Raw genomic sequence first — 26,390 nt, 5'->3', positions numbered from 1 at the left:
TGAATAGAGATGGAAATGGGAGGTGGGGGAAGATGGTGAAGTATGTGCGAGTCGATTGAAGCTAAGTATGGGGGTTTGGATCGTGAGATTCTGATTGCGGTCTGAGAAACCTAATGGTTGTGGCTCCCTTCCCAGGTGCTTTTAGATGTTAATGATCATAACATTGACGGATCCATCAATTTCCAGCTTAATGGGTTAACTATTAGATGACGCTATGTAGAAGTTGTTGATGTTAGCATTTAATAGCATGGTAATCAAAACATGCATGCCTGTCCTTGGTTGTGCTCAAATTGTCTTTAATTGCAGGGACACAATCTCAAATATGGCCCTCAATGGATGCAACTCTTGGGTCCCAGTTTTCTTGGCCGCAGATTATAATACCTGATCTAATCAGAGCTATCCAATTATTATCTGCCATGATCTTCATTTGACCCGCAATGTCCCAGGACATTACTCTGAATGTCTAATTTAAATTATTGAATTACCAAGGCCCATTCCCAATTCAGCCGATTACTGTATTTATCAGCACATCGTTATCCTCCCATCTGCCTCTTCATAACTTTGTCACATTCGTCATGAAGATCGCATCGATATCGTTTTGCGGGTTGTGATAGTCTTTAGGATTCAATGTGCATTCATATTTTCTCTTATGATTATCCTGTGTTTATATTACACCTGTACTCCTTGATGTCTGAAACTATATTTGTGTGGGGGTGGAGGGTTATTTAAATTGAATTTAGATAATAACCTCTTCTACCTCAAAGAGTTGCCCATCGGTTCCTTTAAGATTTCCAGTTCCCAAAACTCCAGCTTTGGACATTGTGGTATTCATTGGCTTCTATTTGCATCTGACTGACAATATATATGACTATATAAGTTGTTAGTCATATTCACAACATTGCAATTCGACTCCTTTAAGGATATCATTTCAGATCTTGCTTGTTTTAGCTCTGCCTTAAAGCCCTCCAAAGTGGTCTACATAGTCACCAACTCTATCTGTGCAATCAGAGTTTGTTCTACATCACGATTATTTTAGCCATATTTTATATTCCTAAATGACGTTCTTGTGCCAGTGAAGATTGAGAGTGCAGTTTCCCCGCTCCCATTCATACTATGCTGAATGTACATCTGTTGTAGATGATTTGTATTTATTGTTTTTATAGAGCGCTTTAATCCAAAGCTGATGCAGTCGCGTTATCCTTTACTATACGTAGCCCACTGCCTAATAAGACAAGTTTTATTTTTTCTGGTCCACTTTGCAACACTGTATCATGTAAGGATTGCATTGAAAGTTGATACTTTTGTGAGGACATATTAACGTGGTCTGTATTAATTTGTGTGTAGTAACACGCGTTAATACGTTATCATCCTTGGTCCCTTCCTTGACCACATTACATTTCTTTTCCACGGGGAGAGGAGGGGACATTGCTTCTATCTTGTAAAAGTGACTCTCTCTGAATGATTGTATTAGCATCACTAATTGGTGTGCTGATCAGCACAGATTTTGTGTTTGTTCTCTACTTGAATTTGGAATCATTGCTATGTGTTTATGGGTACCCATGTTGTATTAATACTATGTTAAAATCAAAACTCTTTAAATATCAAATTAAAATCGTCCAAAAAAGAACAATAACATTCTCAAGGAATCGAAACTTAAAAGCATGCGTGAAATCATACAGCATGGGGATGACTGACTAAATAAAGGGGGACCCGTCTCCCCACCGCTGCCATATGAACAATTAGTCTGCAGTGCACCAGCGAATACAATTCGTGATGATAGGGTCACATCCAACAACTTGGAAGGGCTGCCTTAGTCCATCACCGCCCTACCACCGCATCATGTAGCACATAAAACCTGCAAGCTCAATCAACGTTGTGATTCGTTCTATTGCATCAAGTCCACCACTGACAGTGAATCATTTCTGGAGCTCACATAACGAGTAGAGCAGCAGGAAAACTTGGGCCTCAATTTCTTCTATTCCCACCCAGTGGGTGTGGTCTCAGCACAGCCACTGAATGTAGGGGACACTCAGCTAAGTGCAGACAGGAGCAGGAAAGTGAGGAACTCCCAACTACCTCACTTTTTGGACCTCTTGATTCGTACTCTCCAGTCCCATGCAAAGTGAATACACTCTTGGCCCGTACCTTCACCAAGCTCGGCTTTACTTTAACATGCCTCGTCACATAACATGCCTCCCCCTCCTATATGTGTTAAAATGCTCTGGAATATATAGCATTCAATTTCCAGTCCGTAAAGGTAGCTGATGTTCTCTACTACTGTCACCAGTTGACAAAGCACCTGGAGGAATAATGAAATGTGGACGGTACAGCAAAGCACCTGTTAAGTGCTGTGGACAGAAGCTAGGTCTACCAAAGCCATTCAATCACCCTAGCTGCCCAACTTTGGTCTGCCCTTAATAGCGGGATTCACAAAGACTATCTTCAGAGGTGCTCTGGCTAGTGCTGCTGCGTCCAAGAGCCCTCTTTGTTCACTGCACACTATCCAAATGCAGAGAGCCCTTCGCTGCAGCTTAATGTAACTGGCCAAATGGGGCTGTTCATGCCATAATCTTGCAGTACCTGGGCATCTGGGACTGTAGGCTGGATGTGAAGAAACACCTCAGAATATTAAGGAAAAATACAGCATTTGATGGTGGAACCTGGGCATGAAAGGCTGCACCTGGACATATTAGGATGCAACTGTGCATATGTTTGCGAGCCATATCAGGGATCAACTTCCACAGAATAAGGGAACGCCAATTTGCTTTGTCAATTACTATTTATTGGAAGTCGATATTTTGAATGGATGCATCTTCCATTGCTCACAGGGGGGTAGAGGGGGAGCATTGCATGGCACATCTGCATTGCATGTCACTCATGCATTTACATCAGTCTGCTAAACCCACATAGCCTGGTGTTTCCCGAGTTACATGGCAGATAACGTTAAGATAGCTAGTGGGTCTTTAGAATTCTTAGATGTGGCCAACTTCGCCTGTAGGAGACACAATAAATAAAATAATTTAAAAAAAAAACAGTACCCCTGGTTTTGCATTTTTGAACAGCAGTCTTTACAATTTGGAATATCATAGCAATTAGTCTCGGGATGAACACAGACATCCTATTATGTAGGCTGTTGTTCGTGTCCTTCTTTTTTAGGTTTGGACTTGTACATGTCACTTTGGCGACTCCACCTGGAGCAAACATTGCTTGTACAAATAATGGTAAACGGCACAATTGCGTGAATGTACACCCGCTTCAATTACGTCATTACTTACTTATGGGAGTGCCTTGGTAGCCTCCGCTGTCAATTCTATGGAAAGAGACCCAGATGCAAGGTTTGACAGAACAATATTTGTTGTGCCCTACTTTTTAAGAGTGTGTCTGTGTTCTGTTAAGTAGTTTACTCACTACTATCACTCGCATATGATTGGCAAAGCCTACTGACTTTGACACTGCATGTTTTGGTTGGTGGCCTACTCATCATTTACATGTCTGTGTACATGTATATCCCTCTGTGTATGCCCTGGATCCTAGGTTAGTAAATATGCACTGTTTATCGTTATGTCATTATTGGAATGTGCCCTGGCTTGCTTGCCACATTATGAAGGTACACTCGGACTGGCTAATAGGGCAATAGGCCCGTGATCGACCCAAAAACACAACATGCTTGCGTGGAAACGTTTTTTTGGTCAAAGCGGGACACTCTTTGTCCATTTTGGGCCAGTTTGATGAGCTAATTCACGCTACGGCTGGTCGTTTTGACCAGTGTTGAAGAATATTCTTTAAAATGAACAATTTGCATCACACTTTATCAAAAAAACTCCCTCTTGGTTATTTAAACAGTGTCACAAAAGTAATGAATAGGCATTTGCAACTGTGGGCCACTTTTTTTTATTGGTGCCTGAGACAATGGAATGGCCCAGTCCGTACCTGTATGAGGGTCTGGCATTTCTGAACCTCAATGAGTAAAATATCGCCTTATGAGGGTTCAGTAGTTCAGTAGTTCAGCCAGTCCTGTTAAAAGAAACAAGCAAATAGTACCAGAATCTTAAATAGGCCACAACCACAATAGACATTCAGTCCTGCTCACAGCTGAAATAAAGGGGTAACAGACCTAATATCCGTGTTATAAGCCGAGACGGCAAAACATGTACTGTGAGAGGGTGCGTGGGCTAAGGGCCTGATTTAGTGAAATGTGCTGACATGGGAATGTCCCATTGACATTTTTTTGTAAATCAGGCTCTAAGTGTCTATTGTCATCAACATCAAACCGAACGCCTCTCCAGGGTCCCAGAATTCTCAACTCATGGGGCCTTAATTAAAGCCATCGCTCTGGTGAGCACAGACCCAGATGAAAGGATAAGAGGCACAGGGTGCATATGTGAGCTCTCATCCCAAATAACCCCAATCACCTTCTGTTTAATTGCATCCTTGCCATCAAGGCTTAGCTTTTGCAGCCGTGCCGTGCAGAGGTTGCGTGAAGTGTCTGCACTGTATTAGCAACTTCTCTCTGCCAGTCAAATCTCACTGCCTGTCACATTACACCTGGTAGCCACTTGACCTTCTATCCAGCAGGTCAGCTATTACGCACTGCTGACTGCCAGGGGCATTGGACAGTCCCGAACCCTGCTTCTGGCAAAGGATGCAGTGTTTCCGAAACGGAAGTACCTGGCACCACATTCGAAGGGACATTTTAAGCCATTAGTGAGTTTCGGCTGAGCAACGGAAGCTCAGCAGCTATGCAAAAGAGCAGGGGAGGAGCCAGCCACACCGTATTCTTTCTGGGGTGGGGGGAGGGTGGAGCTGGTAGGCGGTTTTGAAAGCTGGTAGTGAGCTGGTAGTGAGCGGGGCATAACACGTATTGCTCTGTTGATCGACACGCCGAGCCCAGGAGACTGAATAGATATTACACTTTACTTTGACCCATTATATACATCTTTCCCCCAATAGGGCCATAGCCAGGATTGTGTAACAAGTGGGTCCTGGAGCTAATGTAGGGGAGCTCACCTTAAGGGGAGTCCAAAGAGGGAACTGAGCTTGTTCTGCCCCATGCCGAATCAGTACAAGCTTCTGAGTGTAGCAAGAGAGTGCTAACCAACCAAGGTGGGTTCGGAGCCCCCCCCCCAAAGAAAAATGAGTAAATAAGGGTGTGAATTTTACAGTACTAACTAACTAACTAAATACATTTTTGAATAACGCAACTCTCTCCCAAAGGTCTCAGGGCGCTCACATGGACACATAAAACAACAGAGAGACAAATAAGTCCAGTTAGAGGGGATTGGGAGGCCCTTTAAAAATAAAAAAAAATGACTAGCAGAGTCCTCAGGAATAGCAGGTAATTGGGGGCAGGTATTTGACTTTAAACTTCAAACAGGATAGTCTTAAGAAGCTTTCTAAACTGCTGCACATTGTTTCAAATAAAGCGGAATGGCATACCAGTTTTTTGGACCCCAGGTGGTAAAGCTTGCTCCGCCTAGTTTTCTCATGATTGTACGTGGCTGGGTCAATAGCATCTGATTATTAGAGTGTAGAATACGCTTTGGTGTGGCCATTTTTAACCTACTTTTAAGGTATTCTGGAGCACTACCCGATAAACATTTAAAAACTATCACTAGCCCTTTAAAGTTTAGTCGCTGCTCTATAGAAAGCCAATGTAATTTTTTCCAATGTTCTGTGATGTGGGATTGACAACTCAACCCACAAACAGCCCGGACTTCTCCATTTTGAAAAGTGTGAAGGCTCCTGATGTTGGCTTTAGTAGTTCCTATAAACAGACTATTGCAATAGTCTAGCTTGGTGTTAACTATAGCTGCTGCAATTGATGCTCTATTAGCTTCGGACAAGTAGGGACGTATTTGCCATAAGAGATGTGTAAAGAAGGTGCATGATGATTTGAGATAGGCCACATGCTTCTGGAAAGTTAGATGGGCATCAAGAAACACTCCAAGGGTCTTTACATATTCAGATACCAAAATGTTGTTGCCACCTATCTCAAAGGCCTTATAGGAATCGTCTAGATTTTTCAGCCTATAAGGTGTACTGATAATCAATAACTCTGTTTTCTTGTCATTAAGAGGGATGGGGAAATGTGCCACCTCCTATAAAATATATGACACAGAAGAAGGCCAGAAGATACTGTGAACACCCATACTATTTTAGACCAATTCCTAGTGTTCCAATGATTTATAAGTATGTTGATAGGTACCCCTTCAGCCAACCTTACAGGCCAGGGGTAGTACAAGTCTACCCCAGAGTTGACAAAGAGACCAAGGCTAAAACTAAAGAAACCTCAATTGACAGTATTGATTAAAGTGCCAAGAAGCCACTTTACTGACATCATTAGAGACACCACCACTTAGCAGTGTTAGACATGAAGCACACATGCCATCTGCACATCGGGACACAAACACACACTCAAATACATGACGAACATGAGCGTTCTATAGATAGAGGACAGATACATACATTCTCCTCCTTGGCTAACTTGCCCTCTCCTCCTTTGTCTTCTGCCGCCCCTCGGGCTGCTTCTGCACCTCCGCAGGGTGTACCTCAGATTTGTACCCCTTCACGGAAGTCTTTCAAGGAAAGCAACCTTCTCCATATTGCCACTCTAAACTCTTGCTCAGCTGTCAAACACTCCTATGACATCTGGTGACTCCTGGACAAACTTGACCTCAATGTCCTCAGTCTCAATGAGACATGGTTCACGGCCAGCTCTGTCACAAGCTCTGACACTCTTCTGCCAGACGACTACAAGATCCTCTCCGTGCCCAGGTCCAACTGTTCTAGAGGGGGTGTAGCCCTGATTTTCCCTGAGTGGATTCCTGCCTCTGTCATTCCTATGCAGGCCAACTCCTCTTTTGAATGCCTCGTCTGCAGGCTCTCTCTCTCTCTCCTGGTATTCTCTTACTGTGGCTGCCATCTATCGACCACCTGGTCAGCGCTCCTCCTTCCTCTCTGAGTGGGCGGACCTCTCCTCTTTACTCCTGGTCTCAACCACTCAACTCCTCCTTCTTGGAGACTTCAACATCCACCTGGATGCTTCCTGTCCTTCCACTGGACTCTTTTGTGACTTCTGTGACTCTCACTCACTCTCTATTCTCCCCTCTGGCCAGACTCATTCTGCAGGGCACACTCTCGATGTTCTGATCTCTTCAGACCTTCCCCTTTCAATCCCTCTTACCACTCCTCTCTCCTGGAGTGATCACTTTCTCCTTTCCTTCCATCTCACCCTCTCTACCCTTCAGGCAAAGCCACCTCCAGTACTTCCACCTACCTTCTTGGTTATCTGACCTATGAAGCATGTGTCAGTTGAGGCTTTTGCCGCCACCTTCTCGTCCCCCCCTCCACCCTCGACTGACTTACACCCTGACACAGCCCTTTACATGCTCCTGTCTGCTATATCTGACACTCTTGATGTTCTTGTCCATGTTATGAGGATCCGCTTGAAGCCCAAAACCAAGTGCAAATCTTGGTACGACTCAGAACTCATCACCTTTAAACGCAAGTGCAGGGTGGCTGAGAACAAATTGTGTGCTTCCGGTACATCCTCTGACAAACTGGCCTGTTGCCTGCTCCAAATACAATACTGGCTCCCTGTCCACAGCAATAAGAGACCTTGACATCCAACCCGCGTCCCTGCGGCATCTAACAATTTGGCCAAACCTTTTAAAATCCTCAAGGAGCTGGCCAATCCTGCTGCAGTCTCTACCTCTCCTGTCCCCTCCCAGGCCCTCTGCACAGCCCTGGCCTCTCATTTAATCTCTAAAACTCAGGACATCCTGTCCTCTATCTCTTCCTCTCCCCCTCCTCCCTCTACTCACTGCTCTTGCTCTGGCCCTCCTTTGGCCACCTCTTCTCCTTCCTTCTCTGCCTTTCCCCTGTTCTACTCAGACAAGGTTTCTAGACAAGTACAATCTATGAAGGTCTCATCAAAACAGGTTCACCCCTGCTCCTCCAAAACCATCAAGGATCACATTGACACCCTGGCTCCTTCTCTGCCTGATTTTTTTAATGCTCACCTGGTTTCTGCCGAGGCGTTGGGGCACGGTTGCAGCCCTCCCTGAACTTGAATCACCCGCTTCAGGCCTCTCCCTCAGTAGAAAAACTGTGAGTGGTGGCACGTGGGGATACTGCTCCTGTGAATTATGGAAGATAAGCTCTCCGTTCTAGTACTTCTGGCAGGGGTGCTTCGAATGGGATCTAGTTCCTTCACTGATCCCTGATTAGGATTAGTCCAGTCCAGCTGCGACTATGCTTCTCCTTATGATCGGTAAGTCTTTCTTGAGCTCTTGTGATGCTGTTCGTTCTGTTTAATGTCTTTATATGTTGCTCATATTTATGCCCGGAATAATGTTTCTCTTCTCTTTTCTTCCCTTGGATGGAAATGCAGCCTCAATACAGCTGTGAGATGTGAGACGCGGCCGGATGGAAGATGAATGCTAACCCAATGTTTGACAGCAGGTAAGTGATGGTTTAAGGAAAAGCACAATGTATGGTGAAGTGACACCTTAAACTGACTGTTTTTTTTTTTTTAATGTCTAACCATGTCTTCTGTTTTTCCTTGCAGGTGTTGCTGTCGACAATGGAGCGTGTGTTGCTGCGGTGACAAGATGAAGATTTCAGCATTCCGGAAAGTGTAAAGATGAATACTTCGCAAAAGAGATGTACAGGTAAAAAGAGTTTGCCCCAGTTGGTAAGCATGCTGGCAGGAAGCAGGATGTCCAGGAAGCAGGATCTTCAAAGGTAAGTCTGACCTCGGGCGACAGTGAGCGTTGCACTGCTTGCAAGTGCAGAATAACGCAAAGCGTCTGTATTGAGGATCGGGGGAGCTTATATAGCTAAGATCGTGGGCACGGCCAATAGGGCCGGCTTACCAGCCACACCCTGCCACTCCTAGAGAGTGAGTATGTGCAAAGGCAATCCATTAGAAGCCCCACCCAAGAATACACTTGGGGCTGCTTAATGGATGGAATGTTCAAGGTTAATGCATCTTGCTTAATAGATGGAATGTTCAAGGTTAATGCATCTGAAGTGTTATGTCCATAATAAAAGCTTTTTGGTGTTAAATGGATGTTCTTGTTTACTTTTGTTCATGAGCCTGGAAAGGCGTCAGGATATTGTCCACCCAGGCCTCCTGTGCATGCGACCCCTGCATGCCTGACCCCTGACTTCATGACCATGACAGATTTCTGCAACCACTCCTTTGCCACTGGAGACTTCCCCTCCCACCTAAAGCACTCCCTTATGCACCCTCTCCTTAAGAAACCCTCTGCCAACCATTCATACCCGGCTAATTATCACCCAATCTCCATCACTCCTTTTCTGGGCAAACTACTGAATCTGTTGGTTGTCTCCATGACCATCAGTCTGGCTTCAGAGCCGCTAGAAGCATGGAAACTGCTCTCCTGAACATCCCTGAAGACCAGCTCTCCAATCTCGATTCCAACACCCCCAGTGTCCAAATCTTACTTGATCTCTCTTCTGCCTTTGACACGGTCAACAATGCCATCCTGCTCAACCGTCTCCATGATAATCTGGGTATCACTGATCAGGTCCTGCTTGACTAAGCACCCTCCTCTCGGATCGACCCTCCCAGGTCCAACTTGGGTCCTTCCTCTTCTTTATCTCTATCTCTACCTGTGGTGTTCCCCAGGGGTCTAACCTCTCTCCCTGGCTGTTCACCAATACCTGGCACTTCTTGCACACTACATTGCTGCTCTCTGCTCCCACTTTCAGTGCTGTGCAGATGACACTCAACTCATTTTCTGGCTCCCTTCTACCACCTCTTCTCCTTCTCTCATCTCTGACTGTCTGTCCGCCATTCAGGAGTGGTGTGTCACCAATGATCGCTGCTTTAATGCCAGTAAGACTGAGATTCTCCTCATCGGCACACCTGCTCCCTCCTTTCCTGTCACTCTCTAGCCAGCCTCTCTTTTCCCTCTTCCTGTTCCCACCTGTGAGGTTAAAAACCTTGGGGTCATCTTTGACTCCATACTTTCCTTCTATCCTCACATCTCTGATGTCTCTAAGAAGTCACACTACCAGCTGCACCTCCTCAGAGGTATTCTCCTTTCCTCACCTTCCCCCAGAAGCTCACTGTCTCCAGAGCTCTGGTTGTCTCTAGGCTGGACTACTACAACAGCCTCTTTCTAAATCAGCCTGTCTCTACTCTCTGTCCTCTGCAACGCATCCAAAACAGGACTGCGAGACTTGTCCTTGGCCTCAAGCCCACCAGGGATTGTATCTCTCCAGCACTGAAATCTCTGCACTGGCTCCCAGTGACGACAAGGATTAAGTTCAAAACCCCCTGCATTGTCCACAAGGCCTTCTGAGGCCTGGGACCCCAATACCTTCATCTCTCTCTTCCTAAATATCTTCCTTCTCGAGCTCTTCGCTCATCCGCCTCCAACTCTCCCAGGGTCAGTCGCTCTCCAAGCAGTGGGTTGGTGGTAGATCTCTTTCTTCTGCTGGGGCCTCCCCTCTGGAACAGCCTCCCTGCCTCTCTGGAACTTGTGGAGAACCATCTCCGGTTCCGGAACCACCTCAAGGCCTTCCTCTTTGCTTCTGCTTTCTTTCCTCCTCTTCCCTGCTGATCTCCTGGCTGAAAGTGAAACTGAACTGGTCACATGGCCACCCTCTGATCTTGGGCCCAGGTCCCCTCCCCACTAGTTGCACACCTGTAGTGCCCCCCTGGCAACCTTTGCACTGGGGGACTGTTTCGGTATTCCTAGAGCCCCTACCAGCACTTGACATTTGATGTCTTCACATACCCTTGCACTTGTGAACAGCTGGCTGCAGTCTTATGTATTGTCCTATTTATTTTATTGTTATCCTATGTACTGTGGGATGTATTGACCCACTTTTGGCTCTGCTATGCTGCATCACTCTGTTATTGTGGTGCCAGAAACAGCAAAATGGCTGCAAAACCCTTGTGCATGCCAAAGCCCCTGAAAATCACGCTTTTCAATGCACAAAAAGATGGCTGCCCAATCTGCCACGCATGTTGTCAGTGGTAGAACAGAGCTCTCATTACTGAAATGTTTCACTGGACTCCACAACAATTGAAAGTGGAGTACAGAATGAAAAAGCAGTGCTTTGCTAAATACAACTTCAAATATTGCTTTAAATCACCTTTTCTTTGCTGCTGAAACTTCAGAATGCTGGTACATAACCCCTTCCAAATATTCAAAATTATCGCTGGGTACTACAATTCACTTAGTTTAAGGAATCACTGTGAACTTACAAGGTCCTGAAAGGCTAAGAGCAAAAAGAGATCTCCATAGCAAAAGTGAGAATTCTATCTGTTATTTGATGCAACGAGTTTGTTTTGTGCTAAAGTAACGCCAAAATAATTTAACAATTAAATGAAGCCTGGCTGGGGGATGTAAATCTATCCACGGGGAGGTCATTCCTCTTAGCAGATGCTGGCTGAACTGTGCTAATTATAGGCTAGGCCAGACTATAGTCTCCAGCCCAGGACTAAACAATGGACATCCTCCAACCCAGGATATTGAAGGTGTGAAAGGTCATAAAACTGCTGCAGTCCAGGAAACTCCTGGATGACAGAAGAGATTTCCAAAGGAGGGGACTACCACATGCTTCAAGGAGTGACACATACTGACCATTTGGTGTTTACTGGATATGTAATGGACATTTTTAGAAGGTGTGTAACATATTATCAGAAGGGGTGCCAAATCTGAAAATGGCAGATTAATTAACCTCATTTTTAGCACTACCTTTGAAAACTTAGTACCACTGTGTAGCTTATTCTGAACAGGAATGGCAATAAATGTGGGTTTATGGGCACTGTATTTCAGCTAGAATTGTGAAACTTCATACACACATTCCCATTGTAAACGTACATATTTGTGGACATTTACAGAAATATTGGAACGTGTTCACATTACAAAATTGTCAAAATGCTGCAGAAAATTGAAACAAAGTCTCAGAGCTGTGTGATTTTGAGGAGCAGATACTCCATAAAATATGCAATCTGTGTAGGTGATTTTTATAGAGGTTGCACATGTGTCAATATGTATGTTGCCAAAATTAAACTTTCTGTTCCAGTGGCTAGGGGTGGATGCTCAGTATCATAAAAGTATACCATAAAGATGACACTCTGTTTCTCTCCTCCTATCAAGGCAGATAGTAGACTCTGACCCAATCACCTTTCACAGGGGCAAGCTTAGCTAAGCCGGCCCAATCCTCCCCTTTTGTGATGTCATCTGGCATAATATATAGGGACAGCTGACTACACATAGGGTCTTCTGCAACATTTCTATCTCCTGACTGCTGGCGGAGCGCTCTGCTGCTGAAATATACATCTTCCTTGTTCCAGACTCCAGAAACTTGGCAAAGCAAAGGCCTATGCTTAGCTGAACCATTCTCAGCCAGGCCTCAAATTCTAGAAAAGAATCCCAAAAGCCCAGGGAAAGCATCATAATACATCCAGGCCTGCTGTTAATGCTTGCGTGCTGAATTGAAATATCCTAAGAACCAAGAAGGGCAGATCCCGTGCATTCCTGTGCCGTGCTGTGACCAGAGAGCCTTGCTGACTCTGTCCAGTCCGATGTGCCCAGCTGTCAGTCCCTGATAGATCCGATTCAATGGTCCAGAATCCTGACGGTCCAAAATCTTAAATCCATTTGTTTTGTAAGTATTAACAGGAAGCTAGAAACTGTTGATTACCGTGCATTATCTTGTCCCCTCCTTACCTCTGAACTATCCATACTTCCATAATCAGTAACATTGTCTAAATCCGTAGTGAAATATTATTCTGTCTATTGGTAAAAGCATCCATGTTCTAGTCATTTTGTCAACTTTGATCTATTAATTTCATTCGAGTGACCAGCCTAGTAGATCTATTATTTCATTCGAGTGACCAGCCTAATGCTCCAGGCTGGACATTGAGGAACCAGGATTGAGTCGCGAATCACTCCTGACTCTCATGTTGTGCCGTCCTGGTGGCTTAGCTTGGATGCTCTAGTCCATAGTCAATATTTTTCTGATTTTAAAACTGATGCCTCTGTCCAAATTCTCGCACCTATTTTACAAAAACGACCTTTAAAACAGTGCGATTCTCCCGTTATTGTGAATATCGCGTAAGGAAAAGTTTGCAGCAAATTTGCATTTTTGCCAAAACCTTAAACGTGTGAACTCTCTTTCTATGATTTCCCACTTTGCCTTTGAGATCCAAACTACTTTCTTCTGATTAAACCATCGCTTGTGATTATTTGCATTTGTTCAAAGCGGCTGCCGTAGGAATCTATAATAATTTAAGCATTTTTCCACACATTTAGAGTTCTTGCTCGGCCACTTTAAAAGTCATTCTGACAGTTGAAAAACCCACTTTGTTTTCTCTTTCTGTTTAAGGGGGCAAGGGGAAGTGAGACACTTTTTGATCTGTACTATTTCTGATTGCCTGCTATCTCCTCACATCTATTTAAATTTGCTTATTGGTGGGTGGAGGTGTGTTGCAGGGGGAATTGTTAACCACAGTGCTATCTGTTTCAGACCCATTCAACGTTTTGTGTTCTCTGCTGCATTTTGCTTGTGTTTATAAATTGATTCCCAGTGTATTAAAGATATTAGTCAGTGTTCTGTCACCCCATTGGCGATTGTTGTATCTATTAAAATATATATTGTGATTTTGTTCTTAAACAAATAAATAAATAATACCTTTTAAAAACCAGCCTGATTCCTGGTCCAGAGTGACCCAGGGTATTTTTAAGTAAGGAGTGTGACACAAGTGGTACATCTTTCAAATAATTGAATCTATATATCAAATAAGTTTTTCCATTGCGCTGTACACTAGGCTGAGAGCAGAGTGTATTGCCTGATTGAAATCCTTAACAGTACTGCATTGGCCCTCCCCTCCCCCCTGTACTTTTCCCCTTCCCCCGTCCCCTTGCACTTACGCAATATCAATGTCACCTGGCCTAGTAGGATTGTTGTCTGTCTTCTCCCTCTGTTTCCCCTCCCTTGACTTGTCACGCCTTGACACACTTGTGTATAGGCACGTTATAAATGCCATATCATATCATGGCGTACTGTCATTGCTTTCATTATTTTATCATTAGCTGAATGCAGCAACGCATAAACCGTAGGAAACAAGAGATCATGAGTAAAGTTTTCAGATGTTTATATGCAAATAACCTTATCGACTGCAGGAGCACCTGTGGGACCTGACAGAGCCAAGTGTGATTAACATATGGAGAATATAGAATAACATGGACACTGTAGGAACCGCATAATGGTTTAGGAAAATTACAACAGGCCACAAGCCTCTGAGCAAGAGCTGAGCTGAGTTGAATTCAGGCAGGACAAGAGCAAACGTGTGAGAAAGGACCCGCTGCCAAGTCCACCAGATGCAAATGACATTCCACTCCCTGAACGACAGTAACACCAGCTGCAATAAATGCAAATAATCCTTCCTAATTCGGAGATGCAGAGCTCTAAATTATGGTGTCCGAACACGGGACCCAGCTGACTCAGACAATGGACACCAGCAAGCGCTGAGAAAGGGAGCCGATCTCACGCCACCAGACACAAGATGTTACAATGTAAGACAAGTGTTGCACGAGATAAACAAGCACTCTCATAGCCTTAGGTGGTACACACAAGTTCAAATGCAGACACATAGTCATTCTTATTACCGTGAGAATGTACACCAAGAGCTGAGAACCTTTGCGGATCCCAGGCCTGGGGACGTCAGCTCTAGCCAAACACATTTCAGTATTCTAGGGCAACATTGTTAGAGATAGTCATTTGGGAATGGACCAGGCCAGCCACCTGACATGCAATATTGCCAGTAGATTAACATGTACATTTTCCACTATAGGTGGACTATTACTCAGTACCCAATCCAGTAGTTCAATAGGTTTTCTGGATAGGGGCCCAGGTTGTGACATCAATCTGATGTAATTTTAGGACACAACTGGCCTTCGAGCCAGGAGATATTGAGACATCCACAGATGTATTCTGTTCTTGTACTGATCCCTGTTGTTTTTGCTGTAATAAACAGCAGTTCGAACTTGCCATTTGACTGAGTCTACATTCTTGTTGGGGGAAGGTGTTGGGCCTTCCAAGAGTCTGCAAACTCCTAGTGGCCCTCTAGTGTACCTGGGAGTGTGTCCCAACAGTACACTTTCTCTGATACATAAGGTACAATCAGTTTTGTAGGGTAAAACATGCAAAAAGTCCAATAGATGGCAAGTCATCAACAATGAACAGGAGCATTTTCAAACATATTTTCATATTGCCTTTGCCTACTATTTGTCAGTTTTCTGCAAGTGTAAATATATATATATATATATATATATATATATATATATATATATATATATATATATATATATATATATATATATATATATATATATGGTGCACCTACGTATGGCAATATTGCCACATCTGAAAATACTCATGTTTGATTTGTCTGTGATGGCAGTAATGATACTTTAACAAACCATTTTCATGCTGGCTCTGCCAATATACGCCATATCCCCATGTAGGAACATGCTCCTGTTGGATTAGCCTTAATGACAGTTATAAAAAAAACCATGCCACAGTAAGAAACCATTGTCCCTGCTGGATGGCTGAGTGCGATCTGTAGTTCACAGGTTCAAATCCTGGCAAGGCCAACTCAGCCTTTCATCCTTCTGAGGTTTATAAATGAGGACCAACTTTGGTTGGTTGATAATTGTATATGAATCTGGTCTCTGTAACATGCTTTGGCGAAAGAGATATAAAAAATACCAAGGCATTATCATTACACAAGTCCCCCCATATAACAACACTCAAGCTTCACCCCCCCCACCAACGCCAGTAAAAATGTTCATGCCACAGTGGGCTTCACAAATACCCTCCTGCTACGTTCAAACACTTATGTTGCCTTTGAACTTAACACCAGTAAAACAATGCCATGCCATAGTAAAGAAACATGCCCTCCGCCATGTAAGAACAACCATCATGTAGGGTTTGTTCTTAATCTGAGTACACGATTCAGTGCCACAGTAGAACGCAACCAGCCCCATTGCAGTACCCTCCCCCACTGTCATCTCAACTTCCCATAATAACACTCAATTTGACTTTGCTTTGCCCAAAAATTTCCAGTAAAACATGCCATGCTCCTGACAAAAAAAACAAAAAAAAAGATGTCTTGCTCTAATGTCCCTCCCTGCACCCCAGACTCACAGATAAATACACGCAGAAGCACTCACACAGAGATACACCATATATACACACACACACAACCACGCACCCATACAGCTTCTTTCATTCACACAAGTACCCAAAACATTCCCATTGCATTCCCATTCACACGCACACTCTCATTCACACACACACTCGGACATATGTACACCATTCACACAGCATTCATTCATATGCATGCACTTAGCTACTCCCATGCAAACAAACATACACCCACTTATACACTCCCGCACATGCATGCATGCACACATACGTACATGCATACAATCCGCACATACACACAAGCAAAACCACTTTTTTTCATACCTTTTTCCCTCTTGACCTGCTCAGGCATTACCCTGTCTATGCTTCTGCTTCTGAAAGGCTTTGTAATTAAACAAAGAAACGCTAACCATTGGATGCATGAGTCAGCTAAAAGCTGAGCCCAGCAGTTAAGCCTTTAGCTTCCACGTAGGAGGTCTATTGATATCATGTGGCAGGCTTTTGTCCTCTGCACCTTTGCTGAGGCACCAGTCACATTCAGAGAGTGGTATATTTACTCACTTTTAAAGTTTAAACGTATGTTCAAAAGTGAGTAAATATGCTGCTCTCTGAGGTGAGAAATGGGATAGCTTCTTGCTGTTTAAACCGGGCTGGGTGTCACAGCAGAGTGATTCCTGCTGCCTCAAAATGGGAGGGTTCTAACCCTCCCAAGCCCATGCCCACGCTGTCAATGCACAGGAGAAGACTATTTGGTTTTATGCCGAAATCCTGATCGTTAAAGGCTGCCTCGAAAAAAGTCTCCTTTTTTAGACTGATTAGTTCGATTTATAATGGCAACGATTACCCTGCCCATTAATTTGTGATTTATCCCCTCTAACCTCCTTTCACACCGCTGCCCCCTCACTTCCACACCATGATGCCAACTTGTCCCCATATCCCTGCCTAAACCCCCTCAAACTCACATGCATGCGTGTGACAAACCCCCCTCACACTCATACGCAGGCGCTTGTGCACACACACGCACACAGAGGGGTGTTGTGAGGACTGGAAAAGATCTGTAGCTATGCTAAAGTCGAAACTGTCAGGACTCGGGGCTAGCTAGACTTTTGGTTCTAGCCTCTGAGCTTCTATCTGGGACTACAACCAAAGACCCAGGGCTAGAGCACTCTCAGCCCCTCCACCACCCAGCAATACCTCTGTGCACATGCAAAAACACCTGAACTGCCAGTGACTTCCATCTTCTGGTCGGGCCATTCCTAACCGGCCCTCTGCTCACTCTTGTGTGGCGAGCACCGTGGCTTGGCAGCCTGGTGTCTTGCGGGCTTAAATATTTGGTATTATTTTACGCTATTAATAGATAGCAGACAAAAGCCCTAATACTGAGAATTCCCACTGTTTGCGATGGAAGGTGGAGATGCCGGGAGGAGGGTGAAAGAGCCACTGGAGAGATGCAGAGAGCGAGACAGCCAATGGATAGTGGCAGAGTGGGTAGGAGTATGTGCTGTGTACCTGGGTAGAGGGGGCTGTGTACCTGGGTAGAGGGGGCTGAAAATGTATGCCACTGAGTCACCAGGAATGTTGCCTTACTGGCGAAAATTGTTTGGGGCTCTCTTTCCTTTTGGCCAAGAGGAATCCAATATTCTACTTTGGGTGCCAAATTCTTAACATGTAACAAAAATAGAAAGGTGATTTTGGGATTGTCAAGGAGAAGCATAAACTGCAACACAAGAACAGCACAAGAAAGGCATAGGGCTAGGGGTGTACTGGGAACCAAAAGAGGCCCTGGAAATAATTTTCAAAGTGGCCCCATATGACACATTTTCAGCAAGCCCAACCCTTTCGCTATAAGAACATTTTAAAATAAAATAGGTTTCCATAGAAAAGAGGCCCAGGGTGCAGAGGCCTACCGGGAAATCTTCAGGCCACCCCTGAATAGGGCAACAATAATTTTGAGTTAGGGCGGTAAGAAATGTGCCAATGTCACACCAGACAACACACAAAGAAAAGCTTCCAATTTATCATAATCTCAAAGAACTCCTGCACAAAGAGAAAACTACATGGACACTGTTTTAGACGACATTGTCACAGTAGAAAACACGTCCAAATTGATTTTAATGCTTGCTAGCTTGCCTTGTGCCTGGAGGACAATTTCAGACAAAAGAGAGCTGGGGGCAGTATCGGTTAAGACAATAAGGTCTAAGGATAGCCGGAAGTGTGACTTTGACGGCAGTGTTGAAGGAACACAGGTTAACTGCTGTTAGAGCACTCATTGGCAGAGCGCCTGGGTGCATTAAATAGGGAACTACATTGAAATGCATTCAGGAATTTCATGCCCACCAAGGCCCAGCCATCGTATGACTTCATCTTGCAGAAGACTCAGACGATTATTTTAACTCCTGTCCTTGGCCGATCAAATTTCACAATGGAATGTTCCATGTTTTATATCTTGGCATATTATATTCAGGTCTGAATATTGCCACCTACTGTCCATCAGGAACCCAAGACTATACATCATTGCGATAGCAAAAGCAGTGCTTAATTTGTGGGGGAGCTTTCCAGGGCTGTGCCCCAGCACCTATTTCTAATCCTAGCTTGATTATGTTGTGGTGTTTTGGCAACTTTATTATTTTAACTGTCAGTCAGTCATGGTAATGTAAAAACAACAGTGGGCACTGACCTGGGTCTCTTCTTTTTGGGCTTGCTCATTGTTATTCACAACTTCATAACCTAGGTTGGCAGGGAAAGGCTAATCCATTTGCATGAATGACAACAATGTGTTCGAAGGTGACAATGTTGGGCACTGATGTTGCCCATGCCCACATACTGCTCAAATCAACCTGCTTGACATTGCTGCACATTCTCTGCTGCAATAACCAGCAAAGTGGGTCGACAAAAACAGGGACGTCACTAGTCAGCAGCACAGGAACAAGGTCAGTGAAAAGTCCAAGATCAAAGAGGAGTGCCTAGCAGGAGTGCCAAACCAATTAAGATGATCTTGCTGCATTGTTTGACAGACACGTTCTTCAGCTCAGTAATTATTTTGCCTGCATGTTTCCAATAATCTACTATAGAAGGAAAGCATGTTGGCTTTTATGTTCTATTCATTAATTGTTAAAATGTTCCACTTGCCACTGACAGGATCAGAGGAAAATATTATCAATAATGTATTTTAAAGAAACACTTAAATATTTATATTATTTGAAGACACAATATGTTATGTTGATTGGTATCTGTAAATTACACCACTCATCCTTCACCCTCAATGAACCAGTGTTATTTTCAGCCTTAACACCAATTATGTTGGTACTGTACGGAGCAGGGATGGGTGCTGTCAGTGGGCTGGGAACTGCATGCTCCAATGTGTCAGTGACATTTAAGACACTATTTGGGCCTTGGTGCTTATTTTCCTACAAATTAAGCACTGAGGAAAAGTAATGCCAGCGGAGGACCTGATGCTCTTACAATGAAGTGCCATTTTTCTTGGTGTAGGGAAGAGAGGGTGCCCATTTATACAGGTCTGCTTCTAAGTGTACAGTGATTATGGGAAAATGTGTGGGGTACAGTGCTAGGTGCCCCGGTACTGGGAGGAAAGGGGACCCAGATATACAAGGCTGCTACTATGTGTGCAGTGATTAAGGGAAAGTGTGTGAGGCACAGTGCTATGTGCCACAATACAGGGAGGAGAGGGGTCTCAGATAGGCAGGGCTGCTACTAAGTGTGCAGGATTATGGGAAAGTGTGTGGGGTACAGTGCTAGGTGGCATTGAACAGGGAGGAGAGTGGACTCAGATATGCAGGGCTGCTACTAAGTATGCAGTGATTATGGGAAAGTATGTGGGGCACAGTGCTAGGTGGCACGGTACTGGGAGGAGAGGGTACTTGGATATGCAGGCCTGCTTCTAAGTGTGCAGTGATTATGGGAAAGTGTGTGGGCACAGTGCCAGGAGCCATGGTATAGGGTGGAGAGAATGACTTTGAATGCAGGCCTGCTTCCAAGTATGCAGTGTTTATGGGACATAGTGTGGGGCACAGTGCCAAGTATCATGGACCACAGTGGAAAGGGGTCTCGTGTAGTCAGGCCTGCTTCTAAGAGGAGCAAGGACTCAGATATGCAGGGTTGCTACTAACTGCAGTGATTATGGGAACGTGTCTAAGGGCACAGTGCCAAGTGTCGTGGTACAGGGTGGAAAGTTGGCTCTTGTATTCAAGCCTGCTGCTAAGTGTGAAGTGAATTTGGGAAGGTGGGTGGACACAGAGCTAGGTGACATGATCCAGGGAGGTGAGGGACTCAGATATGCAGGGCTGCTACTAAGTGTGCAGTTATTATGGGAAAGTGTGTGGGCACAGTGCTAGGTGCCACGGTACTGGGAGGAGAGGGTACTCAGATGTGCAGGCCTGCTTCTAAGTGTGCAGTGATTACTGGAAAGTGTGCGGGGCACAGCACCAGGTGCCATGGGCGGAGAGAATGACTTTGAATGCAGGCCCGCTTTCAAATGTGCAGTGTTTAGGGGACCGAGTGTGGGAGACAGCGCCAGGTGCCTCGGACCACGGTGAAGAGGGGTCTCATGTAGTCAGGCCTGCTGCTAACCATGCAGAGCAGGGATTTCCACACGTCTGCAACATATAAGTTAAAAAGACAAGGTGCCAGTATACAACCCTGGCATGAACAATTATGGATGGCAAACTATTTTGTACATAATCCATCCTTATGGAGTCTTACTCTTATTTGTGACCCCTCATGCAGATGAATAAATATAGACAATAATCTGTGTGGTATAGCATGTTTATTCAATTTGGATCATAGTGTGATACTGGAAATACATTGGAGGACCGGACCTCCATGTCCTTGTCCTGTAGTCCTTTTTCATTAGTGTTCTGTATTGTTTTCTGCCCAGGAGTCCATGTGGGACTCCTGGCAGTGCAGCTCTTCATGTTTTTGGTTTGGTGTACAGACCCATGGGATACCCTTATGGCACCCATGGGTGGGGGTACAACCTAGCTGGAGCCTTCCCAGTGACTGTATGTTGTGAGTATACCCTGTGGGTGGGACCTGGGTGAATGGAGTGTGTGACCAATATGCACTTCCTGTTGTATATGTCTGGTCTCTGGTGTTTGACACAATGACTGAGACAGCCCTGCCCAAAACTGGTATGAATGCAGTGTGTAGTGTTGAATGGCTGGGTACTTGTCCCTATACACATTCCTTGTTGTGAGTGTCTGAGGGGGGATTATGGCCTGAATGCACTGCATGCCTGATTGGCTGACTGACTGCATGAATGCCCTTCTGTATGATTGTCTGCTGAATGTGACCCAGCAGTGTGGATGAGAGACAGAATAGTGTATCTGGGGACCTCTCACCACTGGAAATTGTTTAGAAGCTGGAGTTAAAACTAACATTGAAACTGAAGCTGAATCTCGAAGCCGAGCCTGAAGAAGAGGGTTGACTGCTGTCTCCCTTCACCGAAATCTGAAATCCGAAATCCGTCAAGACTGATCCAAGAGAGGAACTTGTTAGGCACCCTCTTCCCGTGCTCCGAGGGACCATCAAGCACCACTAACCTTTGCCAAAGTGCCCTGGAAGTCAGACCCTCGAAAGGCTGCCGACCGGAGACTGGGACCGCCGAGGAGAACGAAGACCAGCACTGGACATTCCATCCACCGTCGACGACCAGGGTTCACAAGTTTGCTGTAACCGCTGGAGGTCCATCGAAGCCGAGTTGTCCAGAAGAGGGGAGCGCTTGACGCCGTACCGCCAATGACCGGAGCCACACGCTCCTTTGCCTAAGACTTTTTATTCATGGATGTGGTCATCCGCACCGCTGCCCGCCTTATCCTGCCGGAGAAGGCCAGGCCGTCGAGGCACCAAGGAGCATCTGCCGGTGGGTTTCCCGCCACCCAACGACCGTAGAGACGCAGGACGACTCAACCCTCTTGCTGGGCCAAAGTTTGTCATAAACTCTTTGTCATCCTGAAATATCATCATCGAGGTGCTCTGCATGCATCTTCCTTGCAGGACGCCTTCACTTTGTCGACGACAAGCACCGCTGGGACCAAAGCTGCCGCCTCGATGCCGAGTTCACTTTTTTCATGGGATCTCGATGATCCGTGGCTCCTGCTTTAAACGGAGCCGCTCAAGAAGGATCCGTCGATGACCCAACAACAAACTCTGCTATTCCATGTGCATTGGGGTTGTAGAACTATTGTAGAATAAAATATCACTTCTAGAACAATATATGGACTGGGCTTGTGATATATCTTTACTTTACAGGTTACCCAGGTGGGGGGTTCTCCACACAGAACTGTGTTTAACGGTAGGGGCCTGTATTCTGCCAATTGTTCTAACCAACTGCTTTCTTCCTTTATCTATTGTTGATTTCCTTTATTAATTTGATCTGTGTGACATTTAACCAGAGTACAGTTGATGCACTTTAATGAGATCTGCTAATAATTGTGGTACCACTTAGAACTATATATATTTGCCATTGTAGATTTTCTGAGCACAAAGTGAGTTATTGTGATTGTGTACATAACCTTGAACTTAATTATATAAAGACTGTGTTTTGACTAATACAGTCTGTGGACATTCCTTTGTGGGGGCTTGGGGACTACACTGTACTTAAGAACCAGCCTGCATCACCTCCTGAGAAGCTAGGCCTTGATTGCTCAACCACGATACCAATAATAGAGAATCTTGGCTGGGGTCCTCTGTGCCTCTCCTCTGCCATATAGAAAGCAGAAGTACAGACCCCCCCTCCAGTCTTTACACATAGTGTATTTTGATCCACTAGGTCGAAAACAAGAGATAGATCCATCGAAACCACATATATTGGAGGGGACTTATCCTTCCAAGCTAATTGTTGTAGAGAGATAAGAAGGAGTCCACCGTAATCGGTGCCCATTCATTTCCTAAAAACGATGTGATAGGGAGACAGAATGTTATTACGTGCAATCCACTCTTCTAGGCGTTTCAACGCAAGGGAACAAAGATCACAAAGATCTTACAGTGCTATGGGGCAGTAGTTCAAAGGTGATAGCCAGTCAGCCTTTTTGTGGATAGGGACAACTAAAGATATGTTCCTCAAACACAGGTGTAAAAGCTTATTTTGCATAATATAGCCTGATAATGAACATTGGCCTAAGCACATTTGCACCGTACTGTAAGTCACATTTAAATGAACTTGCACTAAGTTGTCTATGTCACCATCTTAAAGTTACTCCTGCTTTCTGCCCCATGCTAGGTATTGTGTTTTTGGCTCCAGCAGAGCAAAATGAACTTTGTACTGTGTCAACGTAGACAAACATGCTGAAGCTGCTAGGGTGGAATTTTTTGTCCTGCACTAAGAAACCGTGGAGCTAAACAAGAGTCATATTTAAACAGTAATCTAGAGACTATCTGTATCAATAGTGTCTTCTCCGTTCAAACAGCAAAACAGAATGCTGAATAGCTGTATATGTGCTTTTGCAGAAATCTGTGTTTTCGCTCCATGAAATTAAGCTGACTTCAAACTCAAGAACATATCGTAGACAAATATGAGTAAATGAAACAAGGACTGTTACCATTGTGTTTTATGTGCAGATAAACATGTCTAGTGTTTGAGGAAACCATTGAACAATGTACAGTTGTTGGAATCTGTATTAGTTATGTGAACTGGCCACAAACCCTAGTGAATGGATAACACAAAGATGGGCTGGACGATGTGTCCGGGATTGTGAGAGAAATGTATAAGTATGCATGCTTTGTAATGTCCAGCACTCTTTCATCTCATGCTGTCCGCTACCACACTTTGCAAGGTGTTGAGAGACCAGACAGCTGTTCTGCAAAATAAAAGTGTACGTGTACCATTGTACTTGTGCCTAGAGTATTTCTATTAAGTGTATTAAGCCTCAATATTTCTTTAATCTTTCACAGGAAGGTTCGGCTTTTCATTATTTCTTTAAATGGGATTGTCACATTTTTGTCCATAAAGGAATGTTACCTTTGAAAGTAATATTAGTCAATTGATTACAGCCAGCAGCCCTAGAGCGATTGGCTTTTATAATTATATTCTCAATGTTCCATTTCGTATTGTATGGAGCCTCCTGAAAGTAACTATTCCAAGCCGTTCCGAAATGGGATTTGTGTGGGCCGACAGTTGTCTCATCTCTATTTCATTAATTAGAGGCCAAACTTTTCTTGAATTACCATCTTTCAGGGTGTCCATCATGGCTTCCCCAACCCTTTGGTACATTGCCGTTCGATGTGATTTCAACCATTTATGCCATTTCTGTTTCACTTTCTTGACTGCTTTTTGCGATTGGTCTCTACTAGCTGATCTCTTGTTAATCTATCTAATCAGTCTACAGATAATGTTCTTATTATATTGGACAACAGGATCAAATATGTGTAAACAGTCAGAGCCCTTTTGAATCTCACAGGGGCCTTTACCCAAATTGCCAAGTTGTTCCTGTAAATAAAATCCAAAGGAACTCTGTGTGTATATGTCTTACTTCTACTCTAAAGTGGCGTCTGCAAAATCCTGCAGAAGAACAGTGTTCAATTTGTGCTATCATGCCATGTCAATCGTGAACATTTAACATTGGTAATTAGAAGTGTCGAATGAGTATTCTTTTCCTGTGTAGTACCCTCCACATCAACAGTTAGCATGATCGCTGTATTGGGTAGGTACAACCTCATAGTCCTTCACCAATTCCAACAATCTCTTAGACAAAAAGATGTAGTCAATGGTAGAGCAGTTTTTCCCACAGGACCAACTAGTAGTATTGACAGATTGCTTCCTGCAAATGTCATTCACCTTAAACAGTCCCCAAGTTTTCAAAGTATCCTAATAAAGCAAGTATTATATTCAATGCAGTGACTACAAAGACGGGGTCAAGTGAGGCCGAACCATGTCCTCCCAAGTCGCAGAAGGCCAAGATTTGTAAATGCTCCAGACCCAATGGAGTCAAAGTATTGCAATCTGCATTAAAGTCACCATCAATAGTCACATGGCTGCTCTTATTCGTGACAAACCAATTTTCTAATGTTTGATTTATCATTTTAACTGTATTGCACATATTCTCTGGAGGATTCCAATATATATTTATTATCAGAATATTGTGAGGGGTATCATATATTTGGCCTGTATTACTACAGCAAGAACGCCCCTAGTGACCATTTGGTGACCCACTATCCGGACCTCCCAACCATTGCGGATGGCAACTATTAAACACCCCGCTGGACAACCTCTAATGCCTTTGGTTGCCAAACCTGCCCTTATGTCGTAGCCATCGAAAGCAGGGGGCCAGCAGCCACGTTTCATGTAGACAAGTGACGGCATACTGCCCCAGGTAGTGGCATACATCAGAGCATGAACAAAGGTTATTAGAGCCCCTGGTGTTCCAGGATATAACTGATGGGTCGGGACTCTGTTTAAAGCTGATTTTTCACCCTTTCAGCTAGGTAATAGACTGTATAAGGGATAGCGCTAACCATAGACAGTTTAGTTTAGTTTTTCACTTGGGGAACCCTCCGTACTATAGAAACCCAAATAAGAGGCATCTTTATTGTTTAACTCATTTTCCGATCTCCTTCTCCCCTGACATTTGGTGTTATTGGTCATACCTATCAGAAAGGGAAATAGATTGTATCCTAGTTTATTGAAAGCAGGAGCTTCCATTAGTAATGCATCAAATACCAGGTGCAGGGGAACAACTAATCTAATATAGTCATACCTATGAGGATGTATAAAGTCCACCAACTTTATTTCAGTGGATGTAATCAGCCTTGGGGCTGGAATCTCATTAAAAAGTGCCAATACTCTCCATCTATTCAAGGAGTTGGGAACCCCCAGATTGAACATATAATGCAGTAATAAACTTGGCTTGTTAGGGTATCTGGGGTCTCTACACGAGGTTGCATTAAGACAGAATTAATTTATTTATTTATTTACTTATTTATTTATTTATTTATTTATTTAACATTTGTATAGCGCAGAAACCACTGACCCAATGGCTTAAGGGCACTGACAAACAAATGGTATATATGACTGGGCAGAATACATAGGTGAGAAAAAGATCAAGAAATTAGTAGACCAGTGGTAGACTATTTAAACAAATGTGTCTTCAGACCTTTTCTAAATACATGAATGGAGTTTTCTGATCTCAGTTTCAAGGGCAAATTGTTCCAGGCCACAGGAGCTGCAGAGAAAAAGGCAC

This window comes from Ambystoma mexicanum, chromosome 10, assembly GCF_040938575.1.
Source record: "Ambystoma mexicanum isolate Mex_15411 chromosome 10, UKY_AmexF1_1, whole genome shotgun sequence".
In the NCBI taxonomy this organism is placed as follows: domain Eukaryota; kingdom Metazoa; phylum Chordata; class Amphibia; order Caudata; family Ambystomatidae; genus Ambystoma; species Ambystoma mexicanum.
This window is presented reverse-complemented; position numbering follows the sequence as displayed.